Raw genomic sequence first — 5255 nt, 5'->3', positions numbered from 1 at the left:
TCTATAATCATCTTACATATTGGAGGCATCTCACATCTAGGAAGCATTATATCAACAAGCATATCGACTCTATTAGACATCTCATATCTATAGGTTTTGCATCATAACCAAGAGGAAAATCGTCTCTATAAGCTTAATAATCATAACTTTGAGGAAAATCATCTCTATGGGCCAAATATAGTAACTAAGAGGAAAATGCATCTCTATGGGAAAAATATCATAATTAAGAGAAAAATGCATCTCTATGGGCCAAATATCATAATTCAGAGGAAAATACATTTCTATGGGCAAAATATCATAATTAAGAGAAAAATGCATCTCTACGGGACAAATATCATAATAAAGAGGAAAATGCATCTCTAGGGGCCAAATATCATAATAAAGAGAAAAATGCATCTTTATGGGCAAAATATCATAATTAAGAGGAAAATGCATCTCTATAGGCCAAATATCATAATAAAGAGAAAAATACTTCTCTATGGGCAAAATATCATAATTAAGAGGAAAATACATCTCTATGGGCCAAATATCATAACAAAGAGAAAAATGTATCTCTATGGGAAAAATATCATAATTAAGAGGAAAATGCATCTCTGTGGGCCAAATATCATAATAAAGAGGAAAATGCATCTCTAGGGGTCAAATATCAAAATAAAGAGGAAAATGCATCTCTATGGGCTAAATATCATAATAAAGAGGAAAATGCATCTCTATGGGCCACTAATCATAATCGGACGAAAATCATCACAATTTATCAATTCACCAAGTAATTCTCATAAATAAGGCTCATTAGACTCAACTAGGTCTACTACCCGTAACTAAGCCCACAAGGACTAACACAAATCTTGACCTAAGTGGGCCGGATGATCCTATTTCTAATTAATAATTTCCATAATTAGGCATACTATGCTCTAAACTAGGCTAAGGTATGTAGTTATCCTCTAGATGTCAAGAAATCCATATTAATGCCTTAGATAGTAATTTCGACTAGAAACAAGGGTACTCAAGTCAACTCTACCAAACTTACGATTCCAAAACTATCACACTATCCCAATAAGGATAAATATACAAATCATGCTTCAAATGCTAAAACCATATTCCGAGCATAGCATTATATCATATCAATTCTTTAAATTTACCCAAACTAGGGAGAAGGCAATAGGATTCTATAAGGGTATTAAGTAATTCAACCTACAGGTCCAAAACCCTATCTAATCTCCAAACTTATATGTATAATCAATACTAAGTCATTCTATCCAATATAAATCTTAACATTCACATTCACACGCAATATATATCATACATCATCCATGAAGAAGAGTAGACAGAAGCCTACCTTAAGGCTAAACCGCAAAATCACACTTCAAGCACTACATGCTCGTCTTCACTTCAAAATCCCCAAAATGTCATCACACTATCAAAAATATAATCTACTCATCAATACGAGTCTAACAATACCCATATTGCACTACTGTGCTTCGAGTCCAAAAATGACACCAAAAACCCAAGTGGGTCCCACGTGCGGAAATCGCGTTTCCGAGGTCAACCCAATGCTCATCTATCACCAAGGAAGCATAACCCTCAATTGATGGGCGTAAACAAATGAAATTTGGGGCTAAATCAAGTCCTAAGCTAAATTGGGTTTTTGGGTCAAGAACAATGAAATTCAGTAATAAAGTGATGAAATCTTACCTTAATCCGGATGATAATCATGATAAAAGATGTTTACCAAGCTCCCTAGACACCCACAAGACTCAATTTCAAGTTATCATACCTATTTAGGATTTTAGGTTCTCAAATGTGAAAGAAAAATCTCCAAAATCGCGACCTTGGGTCTATTTATTGACCCCTTCGGCGAACAAACGCGGTACCCTATGACAGTAAAGTCAAAAACCTGTTTTTGACCCTGAGAACTTATTCTAAACCCAAAATATATGATCCAATAGTGAAATTTGAGTGTAAACCCCAATTCAAATCCATTGGAAACATCAAAACTACCATAAAAGGTCGTTTAGGCAAACAGTGGGGCCCACATATATAATTTCGATTTTATGACTTTCTAACTAATAGGTCAAAATAAGCTCGGATATATTGGGACCCGAACCAAAGGTCTACCTAGACTAAAATTGATATTTTGGATATGCTGACATAGTCGAAATTTTCATCTGAGATCATTTCGCTGAAGTTTTTGATCGGTGGCCATTTGAAACCCACGAAGACTTCTAAATAGGGAGTTGACACTAAAAATCAAACGAACTGCCCGATAACCAAATCCTCAGTCCCAGCAAGTCATAAATGACTTGGGATAGCTGTGGAGAAGCTCAAATGGTGAAGATAAGCATAAATATGGAAAATGACCTAAATGGTCATTACATAGTTAATGTTTGCAAGAAAGTAAATAATGTAAACGAAATATTAAATAAACCAAATAGGTAGAGTTAGGAGCAAATCTTATAGCATAGCCCAGTTTAAGTTGGTATTAATCGAGGGTCAAAGGCAACCGAGCTCGAACAATTACAATGAAAATAACCAAGAACAACCTGAGGAAGATATCAATGCTCAAGGACCAAGCTAAGATATTTTATTGCTTAAGGGGTAAGGATGAGTAAAATTAGATATTTTACAATGAGCAATGAGCGTCTATTTATAGGGTGCTGCTTTCTGGCCATTGAGAAATTGCCACCTATCTTGAAGTTGTTGGAACACACCTGGTCCTTTAACGCATGTCAGATGCCATGCTGCCGCGGGCAGCTGATGCTCCTGAAATTCCTGACACTTTGTCCGTTCTTTTGTCTGTAGCACACGGTCATTATCTCGGGTTAGTTCTGGGCTTCTTTACCTTTCGCCTAGGCGTAAGGCTAAGTCACGTTGATATCATCCCTAAGATGGTGGTACTATGGGTTGGCTTTATTCGTGATTCGTGCCCATCCTAAGAGTGGCCCTGTTGGCTCAGAATACCCTATGTCGTTTTTACCCTTTATATATAGTCTCTTTGTCTTGCGGCCGTGCGTCCCTGATTCGATATAAATAATTTAAAGGTTATTCCATCACTCATTTGGTATTCTCGTAAAAAGTCTATATCCAATATAAATAGGTTAAAGGTTTGTAAGAATAATAAGATTAACTAATATAAATTTTATATACATATGAAATAAATAGTCTGTAGATAGAAAATGATTTTTTAATTTACAAAATCTAAATTTTTGGGTCAATTTTTGTATTAGAAAAATTTCAAATAATATGAAATTGTCAAATCAAGCTTTTTACAGAACATCCAATTTCACCTCATGATTTGAATCATGAGATAATATGCATATCCAAACACTGATATTATCTCATAATTTTAAATCACCAAATAAATTGCATGTCAAAATAGCACTAGATAATCCCATGTTTGGATAAGATAAAGGGACATATCAAAAGAGTTAATATTAGAGTTATACCATATAAATTAATTAAGAATAAATTTATACCATCAATCAAATTTAATACAAACTTAATGCTCATATATCCCTCTTTATCCCACTACCAAACAAGTATCAAAGTCCATCTTGGTAAACTCTTAGAAAGCCCAAATATGGCTGATGAAGCTCTTTGTCACTCTTATCCGACTGATAAATTTGCCGCCGCAAGGTAATCTCACTATTCATTGGAAGTCAATCCTGTTTTCTGCTTTTTAATCCTTCAATATAAAAAATGAAAATTGATGCAAAAATCATCGAAAACCCCAAAGGTTTTAGCTACATCTATAAATGGTACTACGTGTGAAGAAACTGAAAGAATGAGCAATTTGCCAGATTATATACTACACAATATACTTTCGTCGCTCTACATTTTTTTATGTGATTTAGCTAAGCATTTTGTCAAAAATATGGAATCATATATGGAAAACATTGCCTTACTTGAATTTTGATATTATTCGTTTTGGTCATGAACGAATTAGACAGTCCTGGGATTCGGTAATGGCTGAAAAATTCAAAGACTTTATCAATTGGGTCTTGATTACTCAATGCGCGAATAATCTTATTGGCTTTAAGCTTTGTTGTGAAAACATGTTTGATAAAGGGGCTATTTTCCGGTGGATTCATAGTTCAACAATGCGAAATATTCCAGAACTTGTGTTAAGTTTTTGTCCTGATGAGCCATTTGAGTTGCCATATTGTGTTGTGACTTGTGGATCTTTACGAGTTTCGAAATTAGAGTTGGATGGAGCTATACTTAAGATGCCTAATCATTTTGAATTTTATCAGCTCAAATTGCTTATTCTTGTGAATGTTGAGTTATCCAATGAGCATTCGGCGAGTTGCTTGTTCTCAAGATGTTCTGTACTAGAAAAACTGATATTCGATGGTCCGACTTTTGGAACTATGACTCTGCTTGATATTACTTCAACCTCTCTGGTTTATGTGTCTATACTTAACTATGTTAACAACCGAGAAAGTTGCAGCAATTAGAACTTCAAGATTTCTCGCCCCAATCTCAAGGTTTTGAAATACCGTGCTCCAAAGACAAAGGATATAATTATAGACAATCTCCTTTATAGAACTTGTTAAAAACTATTTTTTTATTTGGGTGATGCAACTGAAGAAGTTGGCATACTTGTGCATAAGATGATCTAGAACGCCCCTTCTACATCAACTATTAAATTATGCAGATATTCCATTATGGGTCTGTATAAGGTATCTCATGGAGTAAGAAACTGTCCGTTCACATTTTATAACCTAAAGTCCTAAAAGATGAGAGTGGGAATTGATGATGACTGCATGCAAGCCATGATGCTATTGCTTAAGTATTAAGCCATGATGCTATTGCTTAAGTATTCTCCTAATTTAGAGGTTCTTAATTTGTTTTTGGAATAGTCATCGTTTTCACCTCAAACTATACATGAAAAGTTTAGGTCACACTTAAGTTATCATAATGTCTTATTGCACACCTAAACTATAAAAAAGTGAAATTATTTCTACCCAAAATGTAAGAACCAGTCACATGGTGGAGAGTGATTTACACTCATGCCACATCATCACAATTTCATTACCACATTAGATATTATGTCAATTTTTTTTTAAAAAAAATCTACGTCACCCATTGCTTCTTGTTCACCAAAATCACCATTAAAACACTACCATTAACACCATCATCATCAAACTCAAATCTTTACCACAATAATTTTAAGAATCCACCATAAATTTCATTATCAGAATCACAATTCAACCATTAGTATCACAAAAATCACAAACAACCACCATAAAATTCAA

General features: G+C 34.3%; 1 pseudogene; it reads left to right on the top strand.

The window, feature by feature from the left end:
• The first annotated feature begins 3567 nt into the window (after positions 1-3567).
• Positions 3568-5255, top strand: part of LOC107845264 — an 8787-nt pseudogene continuing 7099 nt past the window's right edge.

The sequence above is a fragment of the Capsicum annuum genome, chromosome 10, assembly GCF_002878395.1.
Source record: "Capsicum annuum cultivar UCD-10X-F1 chromosome 10, UCD10Xv1.1, whole genome shotgun sequence".
Taxonomy (NCBI): domain Eukaryota; kingdom Viridiplantae; phylum Streptophyta; class Magnoliopsida; order Solanales; family Solanaceae; genus Capsicum; species Capsicum annuum.
This window is presented reverse-complemented; position numbering and strand designations above follow the sequence as displayed.